Source organism: Equus quagga, chromosome 4, assembly GCF_021613505.1.
Source record: "Equus quagga isolate Etosha38 chromosome 4, UCLA_HA_Equagga_1.0, whole genome shotgun sequence".
Lineage (NCBI taxonomy): Eukaryota > Metazoa > Chordata > Mammalia > Perissodactyla > Equidae > Equus > Equus quagga.
In genome coordinates this window covers 45251803-45278144 of record NC_060270.1, presented here as the reverse complement: position 1 = coordinate 45278144, position 26342 = coordinate 45251803, and the positions used below count along the sequence as shown (strand labels likewise).

General features: G+C 35.6%; 1 protein-coding gene across 7 annotated transcripts in view; it reads left to right on the top strand.

Annotated features, from left to right (window-relative positions):
• NAALADL2 (N-acetylated alpha-linked acidic dipeptidase like 2) overlaps positions 1–26342 on the top strand; it is a 1259279-nt gene that overhangs the window by 414707 nt on the left and 818230 nt on the right. The gene's annotated exons all lie outside the window — the stretch shown is intronic.

Below are 26342 nucleotides of genomic sequence, written 5' to 3'. Positions count from 1 at the left end.
GGTGCTCTCTCTCACTTGCTTTGAGGGAGTCAAGTGCCATGTTGTAAACTGCCCTGTTGAGATGCCCACATGGCAATGAACTGAGAGAGGTGTCTAGCAACAGCTAGTGAGGACCTGAGGCCCTCAGTCCAACAGCCCACAAAGAAGTAAATCTTGCCAGCAAGCATATGAGTGAGTTGGAAGCAGAACCAACCCCAGTTGTGTTTCAGATAAGATTACAGTCCCAAATGACACCCTGACTGCAACTTCATGAGGACTTTGAGCCCGAAGCCCCCAGCTAAGCCATGTTGTGATTCGGAACCCAAAGAAAGTATGAGATAATATGTATATCAATAATAGAAAACAATATAAAACTAATAGCTTCATTAATCACCTCATCCTAAATTCTAGTATCATGATTTCTTTGCTTTCTATGTGATCTGTGATCTTTTTTTCCTTAAATAATTTTATTTGACTTACTACAGGTGAATTTTTCTTTTAAATTGCTATAAAGCCTTTTTTAAAGTCCTTTTTCAAAATAAACATGGTATTAAGAGTAAAAACTTTTGCACAGATAACTCAGAATTCTTGGCACCTAGCAAATATATACAGCCCTATCCAGACAATTTTTGTCACTCAATAGGAATTCTAATTGTGGGGCCGGCCGTGTGGCCGAGTGGTTAAGTTCGCGCGCTCTGCTTCAGTGGCCCGGGGTTTCGCTGGTTCGGATCCTGGGTGCAGACATGGTACCACTCATTGGGCCATGCTCAGGCGGCGTCCCACATGCCACAACTAGAATGACCCACAACTACAATGTACAACTATGTACTGGGGAGGGGGAGGTTGGGGATAAAAAGCAAAAGAAAACAAAAAAGGAATTAAAATTGTAAACTCATTTATATTTTACTTGAGAATTCATCATCTCTTTTTTTTTTCCAGCAGAATTACCTTTCTAGTGCTTAGATCAAAATCATAGTATCATAGAAAACTAGCACTAGAATAGATTTAAATATTCTGGAAATCAGCATTTTTGTTTTATGGATGAGTAATCTTAGGTTTGAAAAAAAATGAAGTGACTTACTCAAGATGAAACTATTGCTTGAACTAAGATCTGCCGACTCTTTCCTAGTGCTCCTTTGATCCTTTGACCATAATCTTACTGAGTGGCAGAAGGAGATGCTCAGAAGCCTTTTGGGAGCTGAGAGATATTTAGCATGGGACTTTAACTTTGTCATGGATAGCTTCCAAAATGGGATAGTCCATTTGTACTAATATTTCAAAACTGTTCTCAAATTTCCCATGGTTCTATATAGTATAGAGGTACTCTCTCTCTACATATATATATATATATACCTCTAACCTACTATATAGTTTTTATATGCTATATACTGTAGTATACTAATACTTTACAAAAGTATTGATTAGATAGATTGATTGATTAGATTGATTAGATAGGACAAAACTACTTGCCAATAAAATAATATTACCTATGAATATTTCTCACTGTTAAACAACATTTAACTAAGTCTCCAATGTCTGCTTTTTTACGATGGCATCTATAAAGGGGTTGCATTACCAGTCTTCAAAAACAAAATATTAATAGTGTTGATTGATAGCATAAATAAGTTTGCATTTTGGATCTATTATACAGAATGTGCTTTGAATTTATTTTTGGAGAAACAAAATGGAAGGAAGATTGAGACAGAGACACTATTCTCATAGAAGGCTCCCTGCATAAAGGGCCAGGTCTTTAGTAGGTGACTATTTGCAAGACTCTGAGAAAACTGTTTTATGTCACAGTGTTACTATGAACGAAGATGTAATGATATAATGTGCAAGAGAATGTTTTAAAAAGCGTTAACTGCTTCCCCAGCCCTAGGTAATATATGTCTTATTTGCATCAATTATCTCTTTTTCCAAAGACAGAAGCTGGGTTTATTTTGGCCTGAAATAAATTAATTTTCTCCATATTTCTCTTCATTTTGCAAGCATTGACCACCTCTCCTGCTAGTTTTATGTAAGCGCATGGAGGTTTTTGGAATATCTCTTGTACTTGGCAGTCGAGTTATTACATAAATAAATGCCAGGGAGTGAGGGATTTGCTTCCCCATACCATGCACCATTGGAGGCATTACTCTCATTTCTTGTTTAAATAAACTTTCCCCAAGCCTCCAGGCCTAAATTAAATCAAAGTAGTTTAGAGCTCAAGGACAGAATAAGTCACTACAGGAAAGTGGGACAAAGGAAATCAGGCACGCCAGATGGAAAGTTCAGACTGGCCAGTATCTTTAAAATGTCAGTGCTGTATAAAAAGGCTTTATAAGCCATCAATCAACCATGGCCCCAGAAACAGGCGGGTGGCTACAGAAATTAGTCTTTTTTCACTAAGCCTTAGAAAATTACTGTCAAAGTGGGCTGAATTTGAGGTCACTTATGCAGGTATATCCATGGAATTGAAAAAAAGAGAGATGGAGGAGGAATTTCTAGGAAGATCTTAGTAGTTACTAGATAAGTAACCCCTTATTTTCATAAATAGTAGGCTCTGAAGTTAAACAAAATTCCCTTTATTGGTTTTACTCGTTGAAATCTGACCTATTTACTAAAACAGGCAAGATTTGACCTGGCTTTCTTATGTGTTTGTTTTTTTGGAATAGGATTAAAAGTTAAAGATTAGGGGCCGGCCCGGTGGCGCAGTGGTTAAGTGCGCATGTTCTGCTTCGGCGGCCTGGGTTCGCCGGGTGGGATCATGGGTGCGGACATGGCACTGCTCGGCAAGCCATGCTGTGGTAGGCGTCCCACATATAAAGTAGAGGAAGATGGGTATGGATGTTAGCTCAGGGCCAGTCTTCCTCAGCAAAAAGAGGAGAATTGGCAGTGGATGTTAGCTCAGGGCTAATCTTCCTCAAAAAAAAAATAAAAGTTAAAGATAAAAAATTGATATGCTTCTGTTTTGATCATGACAACCAATTCATAATCCTATGGCAGTATCCATTCATTTCAAAATAAAAATGTAAAGTGAAGCCTCTGGTTTTCAAGAAAAGAAGAATCTCAAAGAGCCGTGGCTGCAGCTATCCTCTTGGTATAGAAAAGCTCTGTAGAAAAGCTATAGTAAATGGATTTCCTTAGAGTGGAGGCATGTCCTTAATTCACACTTACTGTTACAAAATGTCTGCTTAGCCTTGTGACTGTTCCAGCCTAATTGAATTCACACTAGCTAGCACATATATGAAAAAATATTAATACTGGCAATTATAGAGCACTCTCTCCATGCCAGGTGCTGGTGCTAAGTCATGGTCATATGTTTATTTAATTTTTAAAGCAGTGCTTTTAGGCAGGTACTAGTATTATTCCTATGAGGAAATGGATGTCTAAGAACTCCTTCAGCACTTCATCCCTGCCCCACAGAGACTTTGAACATTATTCGAGCCTGAAAGGTATTTATCGTCTGGTGGTTCAGACTACAGGGTAATCTAGTTGGTTTCAAATACTGGTTCTGTCACTTCCTAGCTCTGAAAGCTTAGATAAATTGATCTGTTCCTACATTTAAGTTTCCTTATATATAAAATGAAAACTAAAAAGAAACATTCTGAGGATTAAATGAGATAGATCATATACAACTGCCTAGAACAGAGCCCAGCACATAGTATGAACACAATAAATGTTGCTGTATTTATTATTTGAATCTCCTTCAAGATTCACAGGCAAGAAACGCACAATTTTAGAAGTCATTTGGTTAATGCTTTTTAACTGAGCAGATAAATTATTAGAAGATTTAAAAAAATAAAACACATATGTTTTCTGCCTTAAAGTGTCATATAATTCAGGTGGAGATGATAAATAATCTCATGGAATATATCATAATATTTATAATGTGTTATGCAATACTGTAATGCAAATAAAGTAATAACATTTTATTAAATTGGTTGATCAGGGAAGATTTCCATCAGGAGGTAGACAAGATAAATTTTTTTAGAGGTTAGTTTTAAGAATAACTTTATATGTAAAACATGCTCATTGTCAAGAATTTAGAAAATACAGAAAAAATGAAGACTAAAGTAAAATCACCCATTAATTGGCATCCTGGATTTTTAAAAAACGATGTTAACATTTTGGCATATTATCTTATGATCTTACATGTGTGTACAACATATATTTTTAAATAATATTTGATCATTCTTATATAGAGATTTTTTTCTCATTTTCCTCATTATAGATTATTTTATAAAAATTTTTCTGGTTTATTTAATGTAGGTCTTATGAACTAGCTAAAGAAAAGCAGAGCATTCCTTGGTTTTGGGGTAGGGACTGAAGGATAAGCAATAAAAATGAGAAAATAAAAAATGAGTTTTATTCAGGGAAGGGTGGAGTAATTTATTTGGCTTACAAACAATAGGAAACACAGTTCCATATTTGAAGGTAAGAGGTAATGTCCAGTTCTGCAGTGCAGTCAGGATGACACTCTGGTGTAGTGGAAAGAGCAGCAGAGAGTGTATGAGGGGCCTCGGTTCACATTGCATTAACAGTAGTCAACACTTCAACAATATCAAGTTTGCTACTTCATAATCACTTCACCTTTGACATGTGGCTTGACCATTGCCTTGTTTCTTTATGTTTAAAATAAGATATCTGAAAGATGGGTTCAAAATCAATAATGTTACCGTTCTATGCTAAATCTATCCCAGAGCCATTGTGTGGATCAGAGGAGGGAGGGTCTGTGAAGCTTTTATGCAAAACTGGAAAACAGTGTGCAAAGGAAACACTGAAATATGAGCTGTCAGGGCCACTCTCTCGTCTTGCTCATCTTAGTGTTCCCGTGCCCACCACATCACCAGGTACACAGAATATGATCCGGGAATGCTTGAAACAATAAAACCACAAACAAGTTTGGAATGAAATTGGCATTTCCCCAAAGTCATTTTTTTTAGATAAGAACATATTTTCTGAAGTAGATTCTGATAGCTATTAGTTTTGGTTGTCTGGCAAATAGTTTTACTTTTTTCCTGAAACTGACAGTTGAACAAATAGATCCATGTTTGGATATGTGACTCAGTTCTTGCTAATCGTGTTGTCCCCTTTGCTTGGACATAGTGACTATACATAAATGAGAGTAGAGCAGAAGCAGGGGCAATCAGTCAGGGATCTTTGTGGAATTAAATGTTGGGGGAGAGAACAGACTTGTGCTTCTGGTTAAGATAGACTGCCAGGGACTGGCTTTTCCCCCCTGCTTGAAACAAATGAAAATTGCGCACAGTATATGAATCAACGGCTCTCAAGACATTGGGCATCAGACAACAGAGGGACGTGATCCCTGAGAGACTGGAAACAAAAGAGGTGACCTGTAAGACTGGCTAACTCACTGCCTAGAGAAAGATTTCAGGCCGCAGTTCAGGGAGAGGGAACTAAGGCAGAGCAGGGCCATCTCCTGGTCTTGAGAAGATGGAGCTAGGGGTCTGGGGAATCCAAGGTCCCTAGAGTTTATATTCCTTTTTTAACAATAAAAAGGAATAAAACAATAAAAAGGAAAGCTTAACTCCAATTTGAGTTTCAGTCATTTTTTTTTTTAAAGATTTTATTTTTTTCCTTTTTCTCCCCAAAGCCCCTCGGTACACAGTTGTATATTCTTCATTGTGGGTCCTTCTAGTTGTGGCATGTGGGATGCCGCCTCAGCATGGCTTGATGAGCAGTGCCATGTCCGCGCCCAGGATTCGAACCAACGAAACACTGGGCCGCCTGCAGCGGAGCGCGCAAACTTAACCACTTGGCCACGGGGCCGGCCCCTGAGTTTCAGTCATTTTAAGGAAAAGAGACCTAATATACTTTCTTATATTTCATTTTCCCGTCCATTTTCCTTACTCCTGAGTTCCTTTTTAAAGTCGGTCATATTTTGGGCATAGCTGAAGTCACATGCTAAGATCTGACAAGTGCCCTTTCCTGTGTAGCCTCAAGTATGGAAGCTCAAGAACCACAGCTTTTAGAGTGATTTTCAAATTAAATTGTTAAAATGTGTTTTTAACTTAGTACTTTCTGAAAAATCTATTCTTCTGCAGACAGGCTTACAGCTATCTTCTATTAGGGCTGGAAATTGACTTTCTAGCCACTGACACTTGACAGGGTGTTTATTTTCCCGTTATAACAATTGCCAATTGTCCACCGATTTCTCTTCTCACAGAAATAATGAAGGTCAGCTGTGACGACCTACTCTCTCTGTAGCCTCTCTCTGACAATTTCTTTTTATCCATATTTGATATTGGTAATTCCCTCATTTCCCATAAAAGAAAAAAAATGAAGACAATCAATGCAAAATGCTGTCATTGAAGATTGGGCAGTAGGAAGATAAAGGTGTTTGCATGTTATTCTCAACCTGACTACTAACACCATCACCCAATGAGGATGGAATGTCAGCACGAATTCACATTTTTTTTTTCTTCCTGAAAAAGCTCTGCAGCTTCAAGATAAAATGTAACCTTGCAGTTGCTAAGGTAACTGGCTTTTTTTCCCTCCTTAGGAATAGCAGAACAAATTAGGTGAAGAAAACGTCTGTAAATTGTCAATACATGGATGCCCTAAGGCTGCAATAGCGAAATGTTTCATTGGAATCCTAGGTAACCAATATGTGGGTCAAGTCACCTAAAAGATGTATTTGCTGTTGATCTGATTTATTTCTTGAGCAATTTAATGCAAATGGATAAAATCATAGTCACCCCTCCTTTTCTAGTTTCACAGCCTTTTTCCGTTTGTTAATTTTATGCAACCTAATGGCTATCAATGTTCCTAAGAATGAGGCTCAGGATACAAAATTTTTAGATACAATAAAACATAACAAGGTTAATTGTTGACAGTGGCCTACTTTATAATCAGCGCAAATAGAATTATATATATTGATATTTCCCTGTTGCTGCTATCCCCTGGGGCTTCCTTGTGGTATGGCAATCATTAATCTCTCAACATTCTGCTGACAGGATTATTTATGAAAATATTTGGAATTAGAGACCAATGGTTTGTACGTGATAATCCAGTTATTTTGTTTGCTTCCGAAGTATCCCAATATATTTTGACATTAAAACACATTGATAATATCTATAATATTTCATGCCTTCTAATATGCCTATTTCCCCACATCTTAATATCCCTAAAATTAGGATGCATCTTCTAATTAATGCTACCTTACAATTGTCATTGGCCACTTCTTTACTTTTAAAGTATCTGGTAGTACATATGATAATCAATGATGTAATAGACTGGATGAAATATAATATTATGACTTACTGATTTGAAAGGAGTTTCAGTAAAACTTTCCCCCTAAACTATTTTCAACTTGTCTTACCAACCAGTACATTCCCAACAAAACATGAATTTCTAAACCCATCTTTAAAGAAAGAGGGTATCATGGCAGTTGCTGATATAATGCTTTCACTTGTGAGTGTTCTGGTAGATTATTCAGGTGTCAAAGGATCACCCCTCACTATTGTCCTCTCCAAACAATGCTTCAAAACAAACCAGTTAACAAAATGGGTTCACTGGGAATATACTAGGGAGGAGAAGCCATGTTTGCTAGTAATTTGTGTTTCATTGATACGGCCTCAGTCCTGTGCCTGGGCATCTGATTAACGAGTAACTCGCGTTCACAGGATACCTGCCCTGGGAGAGAAGCTCTGGGTTGTGGTGGGCTCTGGATGCAGTTGCCTCCATATCAAGTCACTCACTAGCTGTGTGACCTGGAAAGTCAGTTAATCTCTCTCAAACTTGGATTCCCATCAGAATAAAAGGATAGTGATTTCACTGATTTGGCTATTGTTTGAAGATTAAACAAAATGCTGAGGAAGACTGGCCCTGAGCTAACATCCGTGCCCATCTTCCTCCACTTTATATGTGGGACGCCTGCCACAGCATGGCTTGACAAGCAGTGCATATGTCCGCACCCGGCATCTGAACCTGCAAACCCTGGGCCGCCGAGGCGGAACATGCGAACTTAACTGCTGTGCCACCGTGCAGGCCCCAAGTTAATTTTTCTTTTGTACCAAATTAATGAAAAATACAAAGTTTTATGTGTCATAATTTTGAAATTATCATTACTATTCTTATTTTCTAATATCATAAAAGTTTTAACTAGGAAATGTTAGTCTCGTTAAGTTGGGAGATTTGAGGAACTAAAGCACTTGATTCGTGAAGCCCAGACTGAGGAAAGTGAAATTCTAGAATTAGTCTTCAAAATAATTTTATAATCTCTATAAGAAAGAGATTATATATTTCATATTCAGGGTCTGCTTTTTCCAGATGCCATCATTTTTCAATACCCTGTTATCAAATAATGAGAGAAAATCATTCAAACTTTTTTTTTTTTAAATTGTAGTCTCTGGCTAGGCACAGAAGTATAGAACAAAAAAATCAGGTTCCTTGGTGCTTTCAGCAATGTCTTCTGTAGTTTTTTAAGCTTGGCACTGCAGGTGTAAAATACAAAACCTCAATTTGTGCTATCTTTTGGAAGTTCACCAGTTCCAAAAGGCCCATGCCGTGTCCTCTGGCAGAGTGATTATTAGAAGAACACATGCCGTAATGACGTTCATAAATCTAACCAGCTGTGCATGGAATCGATGCATGGGACTACATTTGTAAAAGCAGTACAAAATGGAGAAAAACACATAATGATATCTTACTTGTTCCAGAATATTCTATGCTTTGTTATGTATTTTTTTATGTATAGAGGAGGCAGAAATAGCCTAAAAATTAAAGGCAGATAGCCGTAGCCATCATCTTAATTTCCCATTTATTTATTTTTATAGGATTAAGGGATGTAAATGCAATTAAAAAGGAGAAAATCGGAAATGTAAGTTAAAACTTTGAATCACAAAATGTAAGAGCTTAAAGGATACTGGAAGTCATTCAGTTCAACATGTTCGTTTAACAGATGTGAAAGTTAGAGCATAGAGGTTAAGGAGATTGTAAGATTTGCCATGGTCTCACTCTTCTTTAAAGTTTGTAGCAATCTAATCATGATTGAAGAAGTTTGACTTGTTTAGAAAGATGTGCAATTTTTTTTTGGAATCAGTTATTAGCAAACAGAAATTGACAAGCAAACTAATGATAGTTTTAATATTTAGCTCATCAAATTATAAAGCATAGTTAAATTATAATACTCACATCTTACTATAAAATTGTAATTATAATAAAAGGGTTAGAAAAATATATATCTCATTGCTTAGTGTAATGGTTTGGAATAATAATACTTAAATCCAAATATTGTTGTCTCTGGGTATTCCTTTATTCGTGGATAATTCATTCATTACTTCACCTATACAATGGAAAATGAAACTCATAAAGTCTCTGTCCATATAGAACTTACGGTCAAGTGGAGGAAAATTAATAAGTAGATAATTAAATATTTTATTTTTATTTTAAAAAGCTGCTAGATGGAAGATATGCATTTCTTAGGAGATGACATTTAAGCTGAGATTGACTGAAAAAATAAAGGATCCAGTCATAGGAAGCTAGAGTTGGAGCATTCCAAGGAGGGCAGCAGCTCACACTGAGGCGCTAAGGCTGGAAAGGGCAGTTTATAGGAACACGGGGAGCCGAGGAGAGGGCCTGTACACTCGTGGTAGGCCAAGTTAAGGAGTTTGGATTGTTTTTCAGGTGTAATGGGAAATCATTGAAAGATTTTAGTGAGGGGAGTTTTCTTTATGTTTTTAAAGAATTATTCTCACTGCTATATCAGGGGAAATGATGAATGACACAGCTGGTACAAGTTCTCTGACGTGTTCTTCGCCTTTTCCTCATTCTATCTTTACTATCCTCCTCCTCTAAAACTTGTAGAATTATGCTTAGAGAATTGTGATTGAAGAATTGTATGGCTTTAGATCATCCTTTTAAGTACTATATACTAGGATATATATTTGTGTTTATGTACACATACATGATATTATGATTATATAAATATATAATTCTGAAAATAAAGTAATTATACTTTTGTTATGTTTTGATTGAGAAAATACCTTTGTCCATATGGATTTAAGGGTCCCTTTCAATAATTCCTTCAGTTAACACTGTCAGACTATATATGGATGTAGAATTGTTGTCCTTGACCTTTTTTATTTTTCCTTGCTTTACAAAATATTTATGTATTTGCAAATGAGCAGGCTAATTTAAGTTGTAATCTTGTCTCTGTTTGCTTAATAGTTGTGTAACTTCAGTCAATTTTAATTAACATTTCTTTAAGATTTCTTAGCCTTTTCTGTAAAATGGTACTTCAACAGATCTTTGTAAAGAATAAATGGCATAATGAATGTAAAGAATTAAACGTTCTGCTTAGCATATACTATGGACTCATAATGTTATTTTTAAGTTTATTATAATTGATACAGTGAAATCTTCTAATTTGAATCTTTTCTGCTCTTTCTTTGCTCTAATCAAAGCCATCTTTTTTCTCTCTCAGTGCACTTTCATAGATATCTATAAGGTGATCTTTCTTGTCCACTGAGAGAAGTCTGCATATGATGTCCAGCAAGGACATAAAGGAGAGAAGGCTCATGTCAGTTTAGAATGTAAAAAGAAACCGACAAAATAACATTGCTCGTATTACCTTATTTTAAATTTAAACAGAATTTTGAAGTTCAAGGAAAGGCCAATTGGGGAATTTCTAAAACTATAGAAAGCATAGATATGGTGGGTTTATATTTTTAGATTTTACTTCCTGTAATTAAAAGTATGTATGTTTGTATAATATATACCTAGTATAGCTTTATTGAGTAATTTTTTCCAGAAAAGATAGGAGTGGTTATTACTGTTATTTCTTTTGTTTTTATTACTAGGATATTCATCAGATATAATTGTTGGATGTTTAGAGATAGCCTTAATCAAAACTTTCTGTAGACCTTTAACCAAAATGAAAAAATCAAAGAATTTATGAATAGCTTTGAAAAAATACACTGTATAGTGTACTTTACACACTAATAATTAGTACTTTACACACAGAATAATTATTTGGTGTTTCATTTAAGTAAGATGAATATTTTAAATGCTCTTTGCACATATTATGTGTATGATTGAATAGAATTACTTTTAAATTAACAAAATACCCAACATGCTGTTAGGTCCTTAATGAAGATAGTTCTTTCCTTACACTTTGAAGGGGACATAGTTTTACACAAATGAAGTATAGGTATTTGGGGGGTTCAGTCAATCAAAATACATTTGTTGACTATAAGGCCATGCCTGTGTATGACCTAAAAGCGTGTAATGATCAACCAGTAACCCATGCCCCACAGTGTGGAAAATAATATCTGGTTGGTAAAATTATAATTCATGTAAAGTAATATACAATGCAATGCAGAATAGAGGTTAAGATCATGGGCCAAACTAGCTGGATGTGATTCCTGCTTCTGACAACTCAGGAACTGTGTGACCCAGAGGAAGCACAGAATGTCTCCCTGTCTTACTTGCCCATCTGTAAACTGGGCAGGATAGTAAAAGTTCCTGTATCGTGAGGTTACTGTGAGGCTTAAATGAAATGAATTGTTTAAGGCAATTAGATTAGCTTCTGGTACTAAGATAAACATCCTATAGCATTTACTGTTATTATTAAGGGCTTATTTGGTTTTGTCAAATGGAAAGTGTAAAGAGTAGTTTATTATCAGAATACAAGGGAAAGAAAGAAATCATGAAGAGACATCCCCATGGTAGTACTAGAAAGTTAACTGCCTTTTCAATGTTGGATACAATTCAAGTTTGCTGGGTTATAAGAGCTAAGATGTGGAGGTGGAAATTTGGAAAGTATTTGAAATACAATGAGATTGTTGACTAGAATAGAGTGGAAGATTCTTGCAAGTGTGTAGTGACAGAAGAGGTCTGAAAACCAGGTTGACTTGACCTTATGCTCTGAAGAATTGAGGTCCGAACCAATCTCTCGCCTGTGAGATAAGGTGACTTCTACTTATGACGATTTATTACCTATTTTCACCTTGACTTTTGTAGTTCAAAAGTTTAGTCTTATTTAATCATGTAGAAATGATTGGGTAAACTCAAATAATTTCAACAATTTTTATGTGTTTTTAATAGATGAGATCAATCCAGTGGTGGCAGAATTTTGTGTTGAGATGAGTTTTCCTTCTGGTAGTATTTTAAACATCTTCACCAATGTCAAAGTGTCACAATTTATTGGAAACTTTAAAGACATAAAATTATTTTTGTAATTTCGACCCCCGAGGAAGGCATGCAGTGCAGCTTGCAGTGTCTCTTTCACCAGAACTGCATAGTATAATGGTCCATTGCTTTCTCCCCAGGAGTTGCTGCATTACCGGTTAGGATATATCTAACAGCATATCATTAACCAGACACCATCAGATCATCAAAACGAAGAAACTGCTGAAGCTGAATTAGATATTCTCACTCTAATAATGAGCATATTGACACTATATAAAATCAAGACAGTAGCAACAACACAGAGAGCCCAGGCTAATTTCCTGTATTTCCAAACATTAGATTATTAACTATATTTGTTCATCCTGGCTTAATGCTTCTATCTTTTCAGGTATAGGAGCCATTGGCTAAGAAAGACATATGCAGAGGTGACTGGAACACAAATTAAGTCTACTGAAATTTGATGATATTAAGGTGAACAGTCGTTGGGCATATGACTGCAGAACTGACTGGAGAATTGCTGGGCTCTCCTTAGCTTTCCACTTACTTAAATCCTGCTGGATACTGGCGTGTCTTTGATGCTCCATTGGCATGATTTGTAAGCAACAAAATACTGTGGAGCTCTCTATTTTTGGTGAATTTTGCATGAACTTTAACACTGCTTGAAATTCCCAAGATTTAATTTTGTGACTATGACTTATAGTGATATATTCAAGAGCACCTTTAGTGTAATGAGTTATTTAGAAAGCATTACTTCAAAGTTTGTAATAGAAAAGATTATTTGCCTGTTGGCTCCGCTGAACTGTAGTGTCTTTTTGCTCTTCTAATTAAGGGTATTTCTATTAAACAATAAAGTACCTTCTCTTTGAAGAGGGAATTATTTGGAACTTTAGTTTTCTAAAGTCAGCTGTTTCCTCCCTTGGTTAAACGCACTTTCCTTTCCAAATCCTGGATAATTGATAATTTTTTCTCTACTTGAGCTACTCTTTCTTTCATGAACTCCTGTTACAAATAGGTCTTCTAGTTTCTTCTGGGAATTTCTTTATGATCGTGTGAGCATTCAATTATTAAACTGCACCAGGTTTTTGAAAAGATGAATCATGTCTCCTCATTGTAGATCCTGATTGTTATTTTTTATAGGTTTTAGACCAACTATGGTGTTCTTCAAGGCTTCATCACAAAGTTTCTTTCTTCAGGTAAAATCTCTATATAATGAAGCCTTAGAAAAAAAAATAGCTGTTAGAATAGTTCAGTTAACATTTTGATTGTTTGCTGTGTGTCTTCTTTAAATAGGCAACTATTTTGCTCCATGAGTTAGAATAACTGATGTTATTCAGATATTTGCTCCAGGATATCTAGATATTTAATTTAGGATATCTTTAATTTTTAAAGAGAAATGAACTCCCAAATTCTATGAACATGTTTTCCTTCAGTGATAAATACACCGAATTGATATAGTGCCCACATTATGGTCTATATTTTAGTGAAAAGCATTTGGCCTTGGGAACTAGATGGAACTGGGTGCTAGCATTTAAAAAGTTTTTTAGCCTTGGCCATATATTTAACCTCTTTACGATTCTTTGATATATGACCTTAGGCAAGTTTCCTAACCATTCTGAATCTCAGTTTCTAATCCTTGAAATTGTGATAAATACGCACGTTACAGATGAAGTAGGGATTAAGACATTATCTTAACTAAATGTATCATAAACTGCATTGTGTCTGACAGCAAGCTTACAGCAATCACCCATTCTTTCACTCCATTTGTTCAACAAATATTTATTTAGTTCTATTACTACTTGTAATTCCAGTACTGGTATTACTGACAACAATAATCTACTTCGTACTTCTAGCACCTACAGTAGGATTCCTCAGCCCTTACCATGCAATTGAATCTCTGGGAGGTTTTTTTTTTTAAAGAAATAGAGAGAGAGCTTTCATAACCAAGTGGTTCAGATTGATTATATGTAAAATGAGTAAAGAAGTATCCATTTTTAACTATTAATCCAGTTGGCTTTATATTGGTAACTCTCAAATCCCACTTTGGGAAACTCTGAATCTAGTAAAATAAATGAATAATTAAGAAATATTTTCAGTTTCTTATTTAATAACCACAAGATCACAAAGTTTTAGATATTATTCTGTTGGTTTTATGATATATTAATTTTAATCATTCAAAAATATTTATTAGATACCAACTATATGACAAGTGTTGGGTTAGGCACTAAGGAAATAGTGCTCAAGAAGAAAAACATCATCCTTGTTTCAAAGAACACACAATCTGGTGGAAAAGACAACAAAAAGTAATAAAAAATAAAAATGTAAAGAATATTATGGTAGGGAATTATGGGATATTGTTTTATGATCTTAAATCTTTTACCTGCCATCCATTTTGGTAGAGCATGGATAGGATTTATGAGAAAGCATGCCCACACAAAGTCATGTAATCTGTGCACTGTGCAAGAACAATAATATACATATATTTTTAGTGAGTACTGCAAATGCACTGTCCTTCCAGCATAAGATTAAGGTCTTGCTTTTCCATTTCTGGGGTATTAGCTTATTCACCTTCAGACATTTCTAAAACTGAAAAGATCTACACATTGAAAGGGTTTTTTGGAAAGTTAATTTGATATGATTGTTCAAATAGAGGTTGGAAAATCAGCTGCAAAAGATGTTCACTTTCATTGTTCTAAATGAATAAGGCTTTGTGCAATAGTGTGGCTCGAAAACAGTATTAATAATGGACCATCATATAGTTGCCGGGGTGTTCTTTGTAGATGTTGTAAAGCTTGTACGGCAGATGAATCAAACTTTCTCACATTCATGTAGAAAGAAAATATGGTTCATAGTAAAAATTCTGGTTCATGTGTCTTTGACATAAACTGTTACCAATTAAGAAGAAAAGCAAAACCAAACCTCAGAGATATACTGGTTATTTATATTTTCTATAGAATACTTTGATCTCTCTTTTACCTTTTTAGCTCTCTGTTTGAAAATTTGCAATTGATTAGTAGCGTTGTAGGTGATATGGGGCAATAGCATGGGAAAATTTTAACTTTTGTAGTATATATACATACAGATTCACACACACACGTCGTTTATAACTTGAAAACGTTTGAATAACAGTAAAGATAGGATTTACAATTGCACACTTTTTGATATGTTTTTGTGTTCTTTTAAGCTTTCTTCTCTAATGAGTACCCTGTAGATTATATTTCTTCTGATGTACAAACTAGCTAATGGGAAATAATCCTGCAATGTAAGTTAGGGGATGGTATTCTACTTGAATCTCAAGTTTTATAATTACTTCTTCTAATGTATGTTTTTCTCAAAGTATAAGATTAATAGGCATCCAGAAAGTGTGTTAGGTCTAGCAAACTTTAAAAAAATAGAGATAGGGAGCTGTAGCTGAGTGGTTAAGTTCACATGCTCTGTTTCAGTGGCCCAGGATTGCACCGGCACGGACATGGCACCACTTGTCAGACCATGCTGAGGTGGTGTCCCACGTAGCACAACCAGAGGCACTCACAACTAGAGTATACAACTATGCACTGGGGTCTTTGGGAAGAAGAAGAAAAAAAATAGAGATAGGATGTTATGCGTCATTGCCATGTTATTGCTATTTTTCATTTTCTATATTTCTTTTCTCTTAATAATGGTAGGACAATGATTATTCATTGTGCAAAAACAATATAGAGAAAAGCAATGCTGAATAGCCTGATGTTGCTGTAATTAACGAATTGTATTCTGGGGAAAACAGTGCTCTGATGGTTGAAAAGCTAATTAACACCTTGGTAACTCAGATTTCCTTTAAACCTAAGGCTGTGTTCACTGTTCACAATTTCAGAATATTTAGTGTGGAGTAGGGGAAAGGCCTTCTTACATGTGTGTTTTCCATTTCCATGGAGATGGTATTTTGGAACTGACTCTAGTTTTAAAATATATGGTTTCTCCATTCCAAGGAAATTAAGAGGATTATTTAGTTTGTACTTCGCATGTACATCAAAGAAGAATTATCTCTTATATAATGATCTTGATTGGTTTAAACTCCAAAATACCTACCCTTGGACACTACATATTTTGTTATAAAATACTCATGACTTGTTTCCTCTATGTAAAGTCATATATTTAATTTAGCTAATTTTTAAGTGAAAGTCAAAAATAAATGAATTTGACAACTAAGCAACCATAATAATAGCTACTGACATGCTTTTATTACTAAAGAGCACTTGATATAGTTTAACCCAAACCAAGGTTCTGAAGTAAAGGTCCATCTCAAAAACAGAAGATAAGCTAGTATTAGGATTGTTCTGGCAACACTTTAATAAGATTCCACTTAAAAGTGCTTTTCAAAGTCAGTGGAATGACTGCAAACTACAGCCCACAGGCAAATCCATCCTGATGCCTGTTTTTGTAAATTAATTTTTATTGGAACATAGTCACACCCATTTGTTATTTATTATCTGTGGAGCTGGGGAAAGGGATAACTTGCAAAGAGGCACAAGGAGATGTGTGGAGGTGAAAGAAATGTTATCTTGATTGTGATGATGATTTCATGGGTGCATACATATGTCAAACCAACCAAATTGTTCCTTTTAAACATACAGCCTAGTGTCCATCACTTATACCCCTAAAAGTTGAAATTTGTAAAAAGAGATATAGAGATAGGAATCTGGCTTAAACAATAAAAAATACAGAATGCACACCCAAACTTTATAAAGTTCAACAGACATGAAATTATTTAGTCAAATTCCCATAAAAATGATGACAGTCCCAATATCTTTCCCTAGGTCTCTCTAGGGACTACTAGTAACAAGCCTTTCATCAACAATTAGCATCCCACAAACGCTCTTTGTGTAGCACTGCTCTAGGAAATACAAAAGAAAGCTGAGATAGGGTCCCTTTTCCTCATGGGTATTACAATTTGTATAAATATGCAGGTTACATAACTATGAGACAGGCTATGTTGTGGTTCCAAAGACTGATTTAGTGTTTATGAATAGTCAGTAGAATGAAATACATCAAGGTCTTGGGAAGCCATCAGGCCGCGATTCAAACTCAATTTCTTACTTTTTCCTCCTCTTAGACTATAGGAAAGTTATGAAACTGCTTGGAGTCAGTTTTGTCATAGGAGGAAATGATAAAAATAATATTGCCATCATGAGGCTGTATCTCTCCTTGGCAACATGTGTGTAGTAGGTGTTCAATAAATATTTGTTAGCTGAATAAAGGGCCTAAAAAATTGCAGTGCCAGAGTTGCTAAGCAACTTGCCAGAATTTAGTTGTTACTGACTATTGCTGGTCTCCTGCTGGTTTATGATTTCTGTTTGAAGGCTGGATTTAAAACATTTTCTTATATATGAGTCATTTACTTAAAAAAGCTAAACTAGTAGTTTCGGCAGTATTTGCAAAATTTAGAGGTAATTTCTCTTTATATGAATATTTTAATTTTCAGGTTATCTGTATGCCACAGACAAGTATTTGTTTTTATAGATATATCCTTCTTTTTGTGAAATAGAAAAATATTCCTAAGGAGTATACATATTTCTTTTGCAATTAATTACTATATTAAGTTCACTGAGTATGTATTAAATGTAATTTTCATGGCAATATATTGGGTAAAGTAAAAACATATCCTCTAGTTTTTGGGGTTTCATATTCCATAAAACAAGGATCTGTAAAGATTGTGCACCATGGGGGCAGGCCTGTGCCTGAGAGGTTAAGTTTGCACGCTCTGCTTCAGTGGCCTAGGGTTCACCGATTTGGATCTTAGCCACAGACCTATCACCACTCATCAAGCCATGCTGTGGCAGCATCCCACATAGAAGAACTAGAAATACTTACAGCTAGGATATAGAACTATGTACTGGGGCCTTGGGGAGAAAAAAAAAGAGGAAGATTGGCAACAGATGTTATCTTAGGGCCACTCTTCCTCACTAAAAAAGTATACCTTAAAAAAAAAAAAAGATCATGCACCACTTATCAGCTTTAGGTGTGAAGGTTTCCATTTCCCATTTGTAAACCAGTATTAATGAGAATGCTACATATACTAGGCCCTAGACCAAGCACTTTTTCCCAACATCATCTCATATAATCTTCCTAACTAACCTATAAGGTTGATACTGGTATTACCACTTGATAGAAAAAGACACAGGCTCACGAAGGCCATCTTGCATGAAGGATGAGAAAGGAGAAGCAAAGCGTCTTCCCTCCGATCTCTTTGATGCCACATTTTCTGCTCTTTTTTTCCATACTGCGCTGCCTGTTATCTGAGGTTCTTCCGATATTTAAAATTCTAATCCTGAACCTCTGAGGTAAAAATTTGACAGCAGAATGAGTTACAACACATTTGTAAACCAAAAGTCTGAGCTGCCCCAATTCCCTGGATTCCCTGACGTTTTCCAAACATATTCCATAATAGAATTCTTAAACCTTTGGAGCCCTTGTCTCCATAGACATTCGAGACTGAGTAAGTGGGAATCGAACGTGACTTGGTTCTATAAGTGATTGGGAGAACTAGCCTTAAAATTCCTGAAATTTATGGCCGGTGAGGATTTTGGTTTTTATTAGAAGAATGGAGTTGGAGAGGTTCCTTGAGGACTTCCTCCTTACTCTCCAAATATTCTTCAGGATTAGGTGGAAAAAATTAGTAGCAATCCCACAAATACTCTCTGGATCAGTTCTACTGCATTTCTTGGATTCTTTTCCAGGTTTCCAAGCCTTAACAAGAATTTGAGCCCCTCAGTGCTTCCTTTTTCAGTTCGATGTTTATCAATTGAATGCCATTTTACAAAAATTAGTTAATTTCTATATGTTTGGCCTAGTATAAACAAAATCTTTGACAAAAATTCCATCATAGAACATCTGGTAAAGTGGGCAGATTTTGGAGTCACACTGCCTGCATTTGACTGAATTTGAATTGAATTGAATCCTGTTTCCCTGATTCCCAGCTGTGTGAATTTGGGCAAACTGTAAACTTTGTGAGGCTCAATTTTCTTATCTGTTAAATAGGGATAGTAATGGCACCTGTCATATAAGCTTGTGTTGAGGGTTAATTGAGGCAATATTTTTAAGACATTTAGGACAGTGCATGGTATAGTATGTAGGAAGTTCTGAAGTTCTGAAGACTTTTATTAATCAGTTTCGTTTGTATGGATTTGAAATATTTTTGTGATTCTGCTTTTTAACATTTGTTGAGCAAAAGAATAAAGAGTGAGGGAAGAAGGAAGTATATCAGGAAAGAAGGGAGAAAGAGAGGGCAGGAGGAAGGGAAGAAGAATGAAGAAGAAAGACGGAAAGGAGATAGAAGTGAAATAAGAAGGTCAGTAGGAGTACACTGAAGTCTCTTCCAGTTCTAACATGTTTGACATGCAATGAAAACTCTGTACACTCTTTTGCAATTTTATATTCTTTTATACTGAATATGTAAATATTTCTTAGCCAAGTTGATTTGCTGCTGAAGCTTATGGACTTAATAAAGGAATCTGCTACTTACTAATAAAAATAAATATTCAAAATTTGTGAAGCTAGAACTGTCACTTGCCTCACCCTTCACCTCAGCTCACAGCCATATAAAATCCCTGATATATAACTTGCTTAAATAGGGTAATTGCCTTGTGCACAGTTAGAACATCATAACTTATCTGCAGTACATTTATCTGCAGAAGGAACAAATTTGTAATTTCTCTACCACATGATGCTGATTTTTCTATGTTATAGTTATTTGGGCCAGTTTGTAGGTTAAAAGCAGCTCTGAATGTGTTCTTCTCTCAAATGCAACATGAATGCTTTCTGTGCACATGATTACATGTTAAGTTGGCCCAACCCTTGCAAGGGAAAATTTATAAGGCTTCCCAGAAAAGCAGAGTTGAAGATTGCTATTTTATGGTTTCACTTTGATCAAATTTATAGGCATAATCTGAATATGACCTTTTTCTAAGATTAACAATTCCTCCCTTAAATGCTGACCATGGTAAGGAACGGTGGTGTTGTAATTTGATTTTTTTTTAAATTCCCTGGGAGATACTGTTCTTCTCGAAGACAGATATAATCAGAACATGGAATGAAGTGGAATGAAAATGGAATTTAGGAATGATGCTCATGGTTCTTCTCTACAGTTTTACTGTTCTTGGAATAAGTCTTAGAACTTTTAAATCTCGTATCTTCTTTAGTCTTCTAGTTTCCAGATATTTTTTCTATTAACATTGCAGGTGAATAATAATATCTGACATATATATATATACATATATACTATATATATATATACACACACACACATATATTTATACATATGTACATACATAATACTATGTGTGCATATATATTCTGCTGTCAGTTGTCTCCAAGTGGTTATTATAAAGATCTGTGCTGAGCTTTATTTTATAATAAGGAATATGTTTTATTTTGGTAAACTGCCATTTTAGTGACTAATACTCAGTTTTCCTGTATATCTATATAGATGTAGATATGGCTGTGAAATGCTATTTTTTACATTTTATATATTTATATTTAATTAGACATTTGACACCTTTGATATATGGGACTTATATTGTTAGTTTTTGCCAGCTAAACCCTCAACTAAATTTCATTCTTTAAAAAAGAAAATATAGATGATTTTAGGGTTTCCTAGCATGTCATTGGAGCAAGCATGCAGACATAATCTTCATGGATGACCAGGTAGAATTCTAATTTTTTAATGACTGTTAAAATTTATCAAAGTCCCTGGGAATACATTGGATAACATTTGTCTCCTTTGCTCTTCCAGTTACTGTTACTGTTTAACAAATCATCTCAAAACTAAGTGCCTTAAAACAACAAAAATTATTTTATTATCTGTCACATCTTTATGTCATTATCTTATATCTTTCTGTGGGTCATGAATTTGGACCAGGGAACCGTGGAAATGTCTTTTCTTTCCTCCCTTGATGTCAGAGGCCTCAGCTGAGATTCAATGCCTGGGGTGACTCAACAGCTGGAGGCTGGAGTCATCTAGAAGCATCTTCATTAGGATGTTTGGCAGTTGATGTTGGCTATAGATTGAGTTCTGACCTGGGCTGTCAGTTGAAATACTCACCCATGGCCTCTTCATGTGGGATTCCTCATAGCATGGCATCAAGTGTCCCTAGAGAGCCAGTTGGAAGCTTTGTTGCATTTTATGACCTAGCCTCAGAAGTCACATAATGTCACTTCTACCATTGTTATAAGCCTTCCTAGTTTCAAGGAGTTGGGAGATTTGTCACTGACATCACCTCTCAATAGGAGCAGTGTCAAAATCATCTTGTAAGAAGAGTATGTGCAATGGAAGATATTGTTGCAGGCATCATTGGAAAATATAATCTTCTGTGTTGGTATAAAAAAGAACTAAGTCCGTAACCCATCATTATTGGCTCTTCTTAATGTATTTTGCACTAGATAGCCTCTAATTCCATCAATAATCTCAGAATTTGGACCAGGACCAACATCTTAAATGGACCACAGCATCAATATGTAATGCTACTACACTGTGCCTTTTACAATGGATGTTAGTGTGACCTTAACAATTCATCGTAGACAAGTGATCAGTGTTCTGTCCTTTAGGATTTGGCCAAAGAAAACAAACAAAATCACCCTTAGCTACAGTAGCTAAGCATCCAACAGAAGAATATGTCTTCATTGCTATCCAGAAGAAGAGTCTAGGAACAGTAACACTAACTTGTACCAAATACTGATAGCATATTGAGGTAGCTACCCCAACCACAGGTTTCCTAAGCTCCTCCTTGTGCACTGGTCTTGAGCAGCAATTCTCAAATTATTATCCATTGATCACTTACATCAGAATCATTGAGGGCTGGGGTCAGCAAACTACAGCCAAAAGGATAAATCTGGCTTGGAGCCTTATGGTGCAATTTGCTAAAAATAGTTTTTACATTTTTAAAGACTTACAAAAAAGTGAAACAAAAACAATACAAAACAAAGAAAAATATGTGGCAGAGACCACCAAAGTTTAAAATATTTACTATCTGGCCCTTTAAAAAGAAAGTGTGCTGGTCCCCTGATCTAGCATACTTAATACAAAGTAGATTCTTCGGTTTCACCACAGACTTACTGAGTCTGAATTGGAGGAGAAGGGTAGATTTTCAGAATCTGAATCTCTGAGAAGTTCCCAAAAAGATTTTTTATGTCTGCTAAATTTTGAGAACCACTAATTTTGGCTGTCCACAAATACTTGGAAAGATGCTTGGTTTGGCTAATTTGACCGATTAAATGATTCCATTGTTATATATTGCTGTGTAAAATACAGACATGATTCTCTTCATCCCAGTGGATTTTGCTGTATCATAGCCAAGACACACTGAGTTGAAAATTAAGTGAGCATTCTTTTCCTGAGAGCAAGATCATTTTTAAATTTGGACCTTGATATTTTTGACATTTTCTTGAGATAGTTGTAGTGTTCTTGAAGACTACAAAGCCCTTTTTTAAGTTAGTAGTAAATTCTAGAAAGTACTTCTCTGAAATATGAAAATTGTGCATAACTTTGTTTTTATTTGTCAGCAATTTGAAACATATTTAATATGCTACAATAAAGGATTAGTTAAATTCTACTACGTTCATTATATGGCATACTTAGCAGTCATTAAGTGGTATTGTAGAAAAATCATTAATAAAATAGAAGCTTGGTCATGCTGAGAGTAAAATTTGAGTGGGTTATAAGACAATTTGTAACATAATTCCATTTGTGTCAAATAGCTCTACCCGTCTATATGTCTGTGTCTCTTTATCCATCTATGTATCTATCCGTCTACCTACTTAGCTACATTTCTCTCTACCTATATGTTTAGATAAATGATAGAGGGATAGAGAAAAGGATATTAAGAGAAAGGATAGAAGGATATAACAAAGTGTTAATAGCTGATTTGCCAATTTGTATTTTTTCATTTTTATACTGCTATAATAAAGAAAAAGAATGTTACGTAAAAAAGAAAACAGTTCTTAAAATCTTGAATTATGTAACTTCCCAAATTGAAAACCTATAAACCTCTACTTTAGGCAGAAAGAATTCAAAATAGGTTAAAAAAAAATCTTCATGAGTCACTTTCAGGTGAGATATAATGTGATTGTCAGGAGACAATGACTAGATTAAAGTAGTTATGCTGACTTTTTCCAAGTAGAACAGCAAGCTAGGGGCAGCCTTGTAAATGACACAGTAAGAACAAACCTTCAAACTCACATTATGAACCAATATGCTAACAGGAAAGAGATAACTGAGATGACGAAAAAATAAAAGGAAAAACAAAAGGCTGATCAGAGTTATTACTTCCAAAGGTGTGGAGGGAGGTTATGATTGAAAGTTATTTCACGCTGATACTAATAAATGCTCTGTGTTTGCCTTGTCTTCTTCCTCTAAATCTTTTTTTTTTAATTGATAGTGGATGGCAAGGCTATATATCTTTAGGTAAAATTAATATAAGGGGTTCAGGTAATGAAAGAAAAGTTGCACTTTAGCTTTTATTTCTTTTTAACGTTTTGGTACAAAGATATCTTCCACTTAAAATGCTTTAATCTAAATAAACTTGTGTTGGGGCTGGCCCCATGGTGGAGTGATTAGGTTCACCCGCTCTGCTTCGGCGGCCTGGGGTTGGCCAGTTCGGATCCTGAGTGCAGACCTACACACTGGTCATCAAGCCATGCTGTGGTGGCATCCCACATAGAAGAACTAGAACGACCTACAACTCGGATATATAACTATGTACTGGGGCTTTAGGGTGAAAAAAAAAGAGAAAGATTGGCAACAGATGTTGGCTCAGGGCCAATCTTCCTCACCCACCCCCACCGCAAAGAAAGTGCTTGTGCAAAAAAAAAAAAAAAACAAAGAAGGAGGGGGCTATCTCTCTAAATAAATAAATAAACAAACAAATAAATTTGTGTCACATCATTCTTGCCTCAAAGTATTTAGCAAACGGCTGTAAGGTATTTTTATAAATCCTTGTTGGTTAATTGTTAGCTTACTATTAAAACATTTCCATTCTTCCTGCCACAGTCTCTTCTTCCTTGAAACCACTAGTGATCTCCAATGTCATTCAAGATCGAATCACAGCTTCGTCTCTTCTTATTCCTTGCTTGAAACCCTTCGACCTAGGCATACCAAACTATTTTCAGTTTTTTGAATCTAAGATAATTTTCATAACTTTATGCCTTTCACCATCTTTTTCTCTTATCTTGAATGCCCTTTCCCTACCTAATTCATTTGGCAAGCTTATATTCATTTCTAGGACCAAAGAGCAAATGTTTCCTCTGTAAAATTTTCTTTTTTAGATCCTCCAAATACCACTTTTTTTGGTACCACTAATCCTCCAGATCTTACTTCGTGGGAACGCTAGTATAATTTGTTCCTCTCTCTGATATGGTACTTATCACATTACATTGCACTAATTTTCTCTATGGAATTTGAAGAAGGTTCTTGTCATCTTTAAATTTGAATCTCCAGCACTCAATACCTAGTAAGCACCAATCATTGTTTGCCTCACGAATAAATCAATATTCCCCTTCATAATTCTTTTAACATTAAATGTTCTGACCTGATTACACAATTCTCAGACTACAGCTCAAGCCAATTGCTTTATCCCCACATTTTACAAAGAAGTGGCAATGTATGACAGCAATTTCCCTATCATATGAGAGATAATGGAATAGAGAATAAAATTAGGCATGTTGGTCCGAAATATTGAGCTTGGTATGCCCATTCATTGGGACTGCTTTTACTCGGAGCCACGCATTACTAGAAATGATGAGCCCTGCCCTCAATGTAGTGAAGAAGGCAGACATGCCCAGGTGGTAGAGGGGAATAATTCATTGAAACACCATGATGGGAAGACATTTAATTAAGGAGTTTGCTGAGGTGGTTGTATCTGTAACTGACGGAATTTAATGTTCTAAATTGGAGCCTATGGTGCTGTTTGTAAAAGTGATAACAACATAGTCTGTGCTAAATATTTCCATCCAAGTCTAGGTATAAGGCAGCCTGCCTGATACCATGTTTGGCCAATTAATGGGGGGAGCATATGTCATCAATTGCTTAGTGCTATCCAAGTTTATACTTATTGTAGGTCAATTGATGATGTTTAATAATTTTAGTACCTTCTTCTTTCACTCTCAAAATTGTCCCAGTGAGAATGACAAATAAAACATCACATTGGAGATGAGCCATCTCTTTACAGGAGATTAATAATGAGAGATCATAATGGTAGGAGGTAATATTCATTTGGGGCTACTAAATATATTTTCATATCTAATTCTCACAACAACCCTGTGGGGAGTTACTATTATTATAATGACCCTAGTTTAATAGAAGCAGAAACTGAGGCATAGAAAAGTTCAGAAATGTGCCCAAGTTATTTGGCTAATAAGTATAAGAGGCAAGATTCAAATGAGGTCTATTTTCAGAATTTGTAATCTCAACTATTATACCATATTGCCTTCTAGTTAAGACCATTTTATTCAGGTAGCAAGAGTATGCGAAGGACTTGGTTATTCGAACCTAGGTCTTTCCTTCCTTCCTTCATTCCTTCTTTCCTTCCTTCTTTCATTCATTTAATAAATGTTTATTGAATATCTACTATGTGTCAAGTACTGTCCTAGGCACTAGGAACACATGAGCAAATAAAACAAAATCTTCGCTCTCATGGAGTTTGCACAAATTTTAGGAGTTGGATGTATATACCGTGTTTTCATGGCACCACCTTGCCAGTATTTTGGTGAAGTCAATGTTGCTTCCTATGTATAAAATAAAACAACGACAAAGACAACGTTTTGCTAGGTGAGTAGAATGGGAGGATGCACCCATGAATGCACTACACATAGTTGATGAACAGTGTCCATTCCCCCGGACCTTGGCACTGGATAGTCATTGAATTCAGGAAACATTTATTGACTGTCCACCATGTGCCAGGCTCTGTGGTGAGCTTTCCTCTGGAGCAGGCTACCATATCACTCTTAGAACAGCAAGAAGAGAGGTGCATCTCTACTCTGCATTTCTATTCTTTGTAAGTGGAATTAATCACTTTTTTTCCTTGATAAATACCGAATGCACACAGAAACACACACTCTGTCTCTAGTGGCTAGGTTTTAGGGATATTAAGGTAGTTAAAGCTAAATTATTAACAAGTCTTTTACTCTCTTACATAATCGTGTTTAGAGAAAAGCTCTCAGGTAGATTTTAATGTCACTATTCCTTGGAGTCTATGTAAATATGG